This window comes from Petaurus breviceps, unplaced genomic scaffold (genome assembly GCF_028583685.1).
Source record: "Petaurus breviceps papuanus isolate PSGF00001 unplaced genomic scaffold, PetGlider_PUasm1.0 91041, whole genome shotgun sequence".
NCBI lineage: Eukaryota > Metazoa > Chordata > Mammalia > Diprotodontia > Petauridae > Petaurus > Petaurus breviceps.
The window spans coordinates 36,347,909-36,357,189 of record NW_027187400.1 but is presented as its reverse complement, the minus strand read 5'-3'; the positions used below and the strand labels follow the sequence as shown (position 1 = coordinate 36,357,189).

The 9,281-nt window shown below is 45.8% G+C and overlaps 1 protein-coding gene and 1 long non-coding RNA gene across 7 annotated transcripts in view; one reads left to right on the top strand and one right to left on the bottom strand.

The window, feature by feature from the left end:
- The window catches only part of PLCH2 (phospholipase C eta 2), a 352,788-nt gene that overhangs the window by 168,278 nt on the left and 175,229 nt on the right, over window positions 1–9,281 (top strand). The window lies entirely within an intron of this gene.
- The window catches only part of LOC138153893 (uncharacterized), a 354,866-nt gene continuing 351,848 nt past the window's right edge, over window positions 6,264–9,281 (bottom strand). For both annotated transcript variants that reach the window (XR_011166495.1, XR_011166494.1), the window contains exon 2: window positions 6,264–6,322. This is a non-coding gene — a long non-coding RNA (uncharacterized lncRNA). The remainder of the gene's footprint in view (window positions 6,323–9,281) is intronic.

The window sequence follows — 9,281 nt, the reverse complement described above, 5'->3', positions numbered from 1 at the left end:
CCTTCTTCCTTCCCTCCCTCCTTTTTCCCTTCCTTTCTTCCCTTCTTTTCTTCCTTTCTTCCCATTTCCTTCCTTCCTTCCTCCCACCCTTCCTTCCTTCCTGCCTGCCTGCCTCTCTGCTTTCCTCCTTCCTTTCCTTCCACCCCCCTCCCTCCTCTCCCTTCCTTCTTTCCTTTATTTCTTTGTGAGGAAAGTACTACACTTTCGGTCTTAAGACCTGAGTGCAAGTCCTGCCTTTACCATTTACCCTGTGTCACTCTCAGGGCATGCATTTCCTCATTAGTAAAATGAAGCCCAGCTGATCTCTGCAGTCTAAATCTAGGATCCTGTGAGCAAACCCTATCTCTGTTGTGCTCATGATAATAACTGTTAACATTTGGATAGCACTGCCATGTAGCATGCTCTGTGCTGAGCACATTGTACTTATCACCTCATTTGATCTCACCACAGCGCTGGGAGGTAGGTGCAATTATCATGCCCATTTTACAGATGAAGAAACCGAGGCAAACAAAGGTTTAGTGATTTGTCTGTGATCACACAGCTACTATGTGTCTGAGGCTGAATCTGAAATGAGGTCTTGCTGATTCTAGGCCCTATCCACTACTCTCCCTTGCTGTCCTGGGGGCACTTAACTGCCTGTTATTCGTTTACATGAGTGTTGGAAAAAATCATCTCTTTCAGCCACTAACTCCTCGGCTGTAAAAATAAAGATAACCCGATCTATAGTTTGTTCTGGAGAAAAGAAGGACTATGTTAAAACATTTGAAGAAGGTTCCCATCTGTGGCTATGTCATGGTGGCAATTCCTTTCATAGAGGGGTTGGGATGGATAGACAGCCACTAACGTCCCTTCCAACTCTGAAATTCTGTGCTTCTGTGAATCTCTTCTGCTTGATGCCAGAAGTCAAAACTAGGGCCAAGGACTGTAATAATATGTAATCAAATACTGGGTGCTGTGTTGTCCTCTGAGTTTGCAGTGCTGGACCAGATGCCTTCTGAGTCCTTTTCAATACTGGGCTAAAGTTCCTCAATCACAAAGCACTTGGGGTGTGTGTGTGTGTGTGTGTGTGTGTGTGTGTGTAGGAGGTAGCTCCCCACTTTCCCAAGGTACTCCAGGCCTCCCCCCACCTACCTTAGGATGGGCACAATCCCTCCAGTGGCCCCACTGGTATTACTTACCCAAGTTTACTTACTGTGGCTCATTTAGCAAATGACTGGGTAACTTGTAATTACTTCTTGAAAGTGATTTTAAATGAAAGGAAAAAGAAGACTCTCTAAGTTCCAGAGAGACCTCCAGACAGGAAATCATCAGGAGAGATGAATGGGCAAAGAATTTATTCCAGGGACATTGTATTAATTATCAGCCACCACAGTCCCATCATTGATGGTAAGGTGTTTGAAAAGATTGGATTTTTGTTTGGTGATGAATAGGCTGGCAGAGAGAGGAGATCCCCTCCTCTTTCTTCCTCTCCATCTCCTCCCCTGCCTCTTCCTTTCTCTCTTCCCCTCCTTCTTTTCTCTATTTCCTCTTTCTTCTTTTCTTCCTCTCCCCTCTGCTTTTCTTTTCCTTCTTCCCATTCTTCTCTGTCCTCTTCTCCCTTCCCTTCCTTTCCCACTCCTCTTTCCTTTCCCCCTTCCCTCCTCTTCTCTTCCCTTCTCTCCCCTCCTTCCTGTCCCCTCCCCTGGCCCCTCTTCACTTTCCCTATTCTCTTCTCATCCTCTCTTCTTCCTTCCTTCCCCCTTCCCTCCAACCTCCTCTCCTATTTTCTCTCCTTTGTTTTACCTCTTTCCCCTCCCTTCAGCACTGCACTCATCTCCTCTTTTCTCACTTCTGCTCTTTCCTTCCCTTCAATTGTCTTCTCTTCTCCTCTCCTCCTCTCCCCTCCCTTCTGCCCTTCTTTCCTCTTCCCTCTGCTAGGCTATCCTCACATTGCCTCCCCAGTGTGGCCTTGGCATTTGGAGGCTATTGAGGACTGCAGGGAGAAACATTCATGTCAAAGAAACCTGTTGCCCCAACCATAGGCACTTGGGAAGAATTCCTGTGATATAAATGGCTCGGGAAGCCCCCATCTCTTAGCCCTCTTGTGGCCACTGTGGGAAGAAAGAGCTTTTCTGGGCTTTGACTTCTCTCACTGAACTTCAGGCTCAGGCTGTCTCTGGGGCAGGCCCTGCTTGAGGAAGGGGCAGCATCCTTTGTTCTAAAGGACATGAGTTGCTGAGCCCATTGATAAGAGCTGGAAGGGACCTCAACAGCCATTGAATCCAAGCCTGAATTTTTCAGATGAGGAAATTAAGGAGGGAATAAATTATTTGCCTGAGGTTATGCAGGTAGTCAGCTTCAGAGGCAGAATTTGAACCCAGGTCCTCTGACTCCAAAGTCAGATTCTCTGTTGTGCCAAGGAAGTTTTAGGCCCTCGGGAAGCAAAAAGTCTGAGCCATTGAGAAGAACCATTATGTTTTTCCACTTTGCCCTTCATTTCCGCTCACCTAAGTCCATCACCTTTCAAGACCCAGCACCAGCCTCACCACCTCCAGGCAGCCTGCCTTGAGCATCCTAGTGACCTCTCCTTTCTCTGAGCCTCTATCACCCTGACTGCATCAGTCCCTCCCTCGGCCCCACCACATTATTGCTCCCCATTCTGGGCTTATTGGTCTTTCTTCTCCCAACCAGACCATGGTCACCTTGAGGCAACGGTGGAGAAGGGTGCAGGGCTAAGCATGTAATGATGCTCAATTCCTAAATCCGCAAAAGCAAACAGTTGGACTTCATAAGGTTCAATGTCTCGGTCAGCTCCAGCTCTAGGGTCTCAAGGCTTTCAGTGACATGGAAAGGATTGTGACCTGGGCAGGTGGACCTCCCCGGAGGCGATGCTTCTGTCTGCCAGCAGAGGGCGTCAGGACCAGCGGCAGAGAGCTAAGAAGGAAGAAAACCAGTACCTGTCTTGGGATCCCAGGTTTATTGATGGTAGGCTCCTACCTGGAGAGAAACTTAGAGGCTGTCTGAGCCAACGCCTTCATTGAAAAAAAAAAAAAAAAAGATGCCATGTGAGATAGGGGATAAAGAACCTCTACCCTGGTGATGGCTAGGCTCTAATTAGTGGATATTCCCCTGAATCTGATCTTGGTCCATGCCACATCATTATATGCGTGTCTCATGCATATAATGCACACCCCTGCTTTCCATTCTCATCTGGACCTGGAGTCAGGAAGACCTTCACTCAAATCCAGCCTCAGACACTAACTAGTTGTGTGAACCTGGGTAAGTCACTTAGCTTCTGCCTCAGTCTCCTTGTCTTTAAAAAGGGGACCAAAATAGTACCTCCCTTCCAGAGTTGCTGTGAAGATAAAATGAGATATTTATAAAGCACTTTGCAAACCTTAAAGTAAATATAAATATAACATGTAAATGGAATTCATCATTGTCATCATCATCATCATCATCATCTCTGAGAGTAGTAATCAAAGCAACACTACCACTCCTGGAAAAGACACTATTAACTGTAGCAATTGCCATTCCCTATGGCTTTCCCTCACCATTATGCACCTCTATGTGTTGCCTTCCCCTATCAGAATATAAGCTCCTTGAGGGCAGGGACCATCTTTCTTGCATATATTTGTGTGCCCAGTACGTTGCACTATACCTGACACATAGTATATGTTTAATTAAGAATTCTTCATTCATTTGTTTTATTCAGATATCAGCTTCTCTGGCATTCAAGGCTCTTCACACCGTGGCTCCTTCCAGTCGTTGTGGTTTTGAGCATTACTCCCCCTGTGGATTCTTTGCTCTGGCCATTCTGACGTACTTGCTCCTCCTTATGGGGCCCCATCTCCTGTCTCTACCTGGGATGTTCCTCCTCACCTCTGCCTTTTAGACTCGGTGGCTTCTTTCCAGACTCAGTTCAACCACAACTTGCTTCAAGAGACCCACTTCTCCCATTGTCAATGCTTTCCCTTCTAGAGTTACCATCTGTCTACTCTCTCTCCCATACATGTGTATTTTTCTCCCTAATTCAAAGAGGACAGGGACTTTTATTAGGGCTTTTTTTTCTTTTTGCCTTTTGGTTGTAACTTCAGTGGTTACATGGGACCATGGCTGTACCCCTCCCATCTGGAACAGCAACCCTATTACTAGAAACCATGCCCCGCCCTTCCCTGGAGGAATGAATCCACTCGGCTTTCATAGGCTGTCCTAGGACTGAGCTGTCCTGATTGGTCAATGAGCGAGTATCTGATGGTGTTTACATCCCATCTAGCCATGCACCACAAAACTACGGCCAACTGGGATAGCTTGTCATCTGTGCTGCTACCTCTCCTCACTCCAGTTTCCACCTTTTCCTCTGGGCTCAGTAATCAAATTAACACTACCACTGGGTTATATTACCGAAGTGTGATATATTATCCCATTCACCAGCTTTATGACTCCTTCCTCTGGCCACCATTCCCCTAGAAGCATTGTCTCCCCGCGTCCGAATATCCTCGAGGGACTTTCTTACTTTGGTATTTGCATCACTGGCACTTAACACAGTGCCTAAAACATTGTAGGCACCTAATAAATGATCATTTACTCCCTGTGCCTAGGGCAGAGCTCTCAAACTAAGTAGGGAAGGGGTTGGCGGATGTCCTTTCCACTAAATGCTAGAGGCAGCAGGACCTGCCTCTGCCTTGCTCCCTCTCCACCCGAACCCAATATCCTATCCATGGGAAGATAATGAAAGCCAGTTCTTAGCACCTGCTCCCAATCAGTGTCCTGAGTGGAGCCTGTCCAGATTCAGGAGCTAGCCAGTGCCTAGCAGCGATGTTTACTGGAAGTAAATGAATGTGGCCAGTCCTACGTGCCTGGGCATTGTGTCAGCAGACTAAGGGAGGGAAGGTTGGGGGAGCTTAGAAACCTGGGTTCCATACAAAAGGAGACCTAGCCAGAGGCATTAGCCTTTGCAGTCATTTTGAATAGAAGCTGAATTTACTTTTCGGTGTGTCTGTTATTCTGCCCCCACTTTCCCACCCCACCCTCCAATTTAAGCTCTCTGAAGGTAGCAACTATTTCATCTTTATTTTTCTATCTTCTGTGCCTAACACGGTGTATGGGACATAGGTGCTCATTGACTTGACTTGGCTTAAATTCCCAAGGAAAATGACCAAACTGGAGAATGGTTGTAAGGGGGAGCTCAATGTTTAATGTATCCCAGAACAAGTCCCTTCCTTCTTCTGGGCCTCAGTTTCCCCATATGTAAAAAAGAGGATTGAATTACATGATCTCTCAGGTTCTTTTCAGCACTGATGCTGGCCACTTCTACCATTTTCCATGCTTGAGAACCTCTGAACAGGACTTGCCTCGTTTCTTTCCAATCTTGCCTAATGTCTTCTTGGCTGTAGCTTTGGGAATTTGTGTTCATTTCCACCACCACCTGCAGGCAGTTTGCAGGGCTCCCTCTCTGAGCCCTAGAGCCTGATTGCATGTGCCAGGAACTGAGCTCAGACCAGGTTTAGAGGGAGGGGACAGGTTTTTGGGTCTCTCTCAGCCCTCTTACTACCCCAGCCACAGCCAGGACTTCCAGAAGAGGAAAAACTGACCATGTGGAAAGGAAGTGCTAGGGAGGGAGAGAAGGGATGCACAATGCCTGGGAGATAAAGAAAAATGCAGAGGGTTCATATCTGGCCTTTGGGAGGCATGTGGAATGAACAAGCCGGCGAATCACCCAAACTTTGGTGTTTGCAGGTATCATAGTGTTGTTTAAAGGACGTCGGGTCTAGGTCTGAAAAGGAGTCACCTGTACTACTCCCTGCCCTCTCATTTTAAATATGAGGAAAGTGAAACCGAAGCAGTTCAGTTACTTGCCCAGGGTCACTTAAGAAGGAAGGAGCAGGGCCAGGATGCCGTCCTACCTCCAAGTCTGCCCCCCATTGCCTCCTTAATGGAAAACACGGCCCTTAGCATGGATCCTGGCACAAAGTAGGTGCCCTTATTCATGAATCTATCCTGATTGGACTTTGAAGGTCCTTGTCCCAGTGGTGATAAAGGGGGGTCAGAGGATCCTAGATGGAGAACTGAATGCGACCTTAGATAGTCAAGGGGATTGGTATTCAGGTGGGTATTGGACCAGGTGACCTCTTTGGTTCCTTCCTAACTTGGAAGTTTTGTGATTTGCAGAAATAAGCCCTGGTTGCCTAAAGGTACAGCCCAGAGCCTCCACATCTGCATGCATACCACCATCTCCTGCTCTCCACACATCAGTTAATTTTGTTCCATAGGCAGGCAATTTCTTTTTCTTTCTTTTTTTTTTTTTTTTTTTTTTTTTTTTTTTTTTTTTTTTTTTTTTTTGCTTTTTGGAAGGGGAAAGGCAAGGCATTTGGGGTTAAGTGACTGGCCCAAGGTCACACAAGCTAGTAAGTGTTAAGTGTCTGAGGCCACATTGGAACTCAGGTCCTCCTGACTCCAGGGCCAGTACTCTATTCACTGTACCACCTAGCTGCCCAACAGCCCATTTCAATAAAGGATAGCCCCCCACCTTAATTTTCTTCTGATACTTAAGCACAACCATAACCTCTAAAATCAGGGTCGAAGTGGTAACTCCTTATAGGGAATGGCAGGAAGCTCCTCATTTGGTCCTCTTCCTCCAAATTCAACCCTTCAGTCCTCACTTTTTCCTCTTGTAATCCCTAGCTCCCTTCAAAGCACTACTCAGGTGGCAGGTCCTACAAGGGACTTTTCTTAATCCCTCCAGGTATGACTCCTCTTGCCCTGACTTTGTATCACTTTGTAATTTTTTGTACACTTTTTATTGACACCTGTCTATATTTTATCCTCTTATTAGACTGGAAACTCCCTGAAGGTAAGGACGGTTACAGTTTTGCCTTTGTAGCCTCAGCACAGCACAGTGCCTGGCTTGCAGTAATACTTAGTAAATGTTTGTTGCCTGGAATTGAGTTTTCATAAAATTGTAGATAGAGGGTTTGAAAGGACCTCAGTGGCATCTAGTCCAACAGCCTCATTTTACAGATGGGGAAGCTGAGGCTCATAGCATACAAATGATTTGCTGAAGGTCACAAAAATATTCTTAAAAACCAGACGAGATTAGCACCTGATCAGCAATCTTCAAACCCCAAGCCCTTTGACTCTCCACCTTGACTTTCAGATGGGAATTATTCCCTCTGAGGCTCCCTCCCTTTCAAAGGGGGCAGAAATGAAGCTCCTCAGGAGCCCAGCAGGCCCTCTCTTCCCCTGACAGTCTGTTTTCCAGGTCTGTTTGGTAAACCACCCTCGCCTGCCAAGCCAAATGATGATTAATTGATGGTGTGCTCTTCTCAAAGACAAGATGCTGCTTAAATGCTCAGAAAGAACATTTGTGGAATCAGAATTTTAAGCAAATTAATATGAAACTATGGCATGTGGCACTGAATCCTCCAAGCTTAATAACAGGTCATGAAATAAAAGAGCTAGCCTTGCTCTGCTCCGTTCTGTGGACCCGGTGCCTGGGAGAGGTGGGGGTGGGGAGGGACTGATTTGACTGGGTTGATCCGATGGTTTATTTATTACATTCCAGAGGTAGCCATTTAATCTGCTCTTCTTGTACAAGGAAAGGCAAAATTTCTTGTCACCAAACTAAATGACCTGGACCTAAAAGCCCACCCAGGAAGCAGACCTCTTCTACCTTCTAGCCTTTCTCTCTTCCTATTCTTAAAGTTTTGTTTAAATATGAGCTACTATCATTTGTTATTCTTTCTTTTTTCCCCTTTCTCCTCTTCCTCTCTCCCTCCTCTCCCTTCTCTCTCTCTCTCTCTCTCTCTCTCTCTCTCTCTCTCTCTGTCTCTCTCTCTCTCTCTCTCTCTCTCTCTCTGTCTCTCTCTCTCTCTCTCTCATTTGCTCTCTTCCTCCCTTTCCCTTCTTCCCCTCCTAATTGCTCTACCTGCCTTAAGTCTCTCCCCTACACAGTCTCTCAAGCTCAGGTCTGATCCTGTGTCTCCTCTCCTCAAAAACCTCTCTATTTCTTCTCGGATCACCTACAAATCCCTCTGTTTAACACTTAAAAGTCTTTCACACCCTGGCTCCAACATGCTTTTAGAGACTCATTGTACTGCTATGATCCTATATTGCTATGACCATATGACTAATTAGGTTCATCCAACTTGAAGTCTGTGACCCTATTAGTTCCCTCTTCTTCCTCCTCCCCTCTTTTTTCTGGTTTTCCTTCTATCTCTATCTCTTCTTCTTCCTCCTTTTTCCCTTCCCATATCCCATCTTTCTCCTCTTTTCCTTCATTTCCTTCTTTATTGCATTTCCTGCCCTTCTCCGTAAGCCAAGTGACCCTCTGCAGAGGAGGTGGGGGAATCTCCAGGTAGACAAGGGGAGTGGAGAGAGAAATCATTTAATATAATAACTTATATTTGTATGGCTCTCCAAAGTTTACAAAGCTCTCATAGCAGGCTCTGATCTCCTGTCGTGGTTCTGAGGACGTCCACAGGCTTTTCTCCTATGTCTCTGTCCCTGGCCAGTTACTTACTTCCATGTTCTGGCCGGGGCTTGGAGGCATATCATAGCCCCCCACATTTACCACCATCTCTGCTCAGTAATCTTGGGTTAATGATGTTGATGATGGGGGAGGAGTTTCATCCCATTGGTCTTGCTTTGTCTAGGATCCCTCTGAAAACTCCATGATGTCCTTTGAAATCTTCTTTCTAAGGCATTTGGGACTGTTTATCTAGATTTTAATTTCTCATTTTTGTTCCTGCTAATAACAACCTCTCATTTACATGCTACTCTTCAATGTCATAAAGTCCTTTCACACCCCTAGCTCATGAAAAACTCAATAGCCCTGTGAGGTAGGCAAGGCAGGCATCATGCAGATCCATTTCATAGATGAGGAAACTGAGGCACAGGGAGTGGAAGTGGCTTACTTAAAATTATACTATGACAATATAGGGAACTTGAGCACAGGTCTCCAGATTCACTGTCCTAGCTTCTTTCTTTTATACCAGACAGCATTTCTAGTATTGTAATTTATTCTTTTGTTTACTTGTGTATGGCTTCCTCCTCCCCCTCCTCCTCCTCTTCCTCCTCTTCCTCCTCCTCCTCCTCCTCCTCCTCCTTCTTCTTCTTCTTCTTCTTCTTCTCCTTCTCCTTCTTCTTCTTCTCCTTCTTCTTCTTCTTCTTCTTCTTCTTCTTCTTCTTCTTCTTCTTCTTCTTCTTCTCCTCCTCCTTCTCCTTCTCCTTCTCCTTCTTCTTCTTCTCCTTCTCCTTCTTCTTCTTCTTCTTCTTCTTCTTCTTCTTCTTCTTCTTCTTCT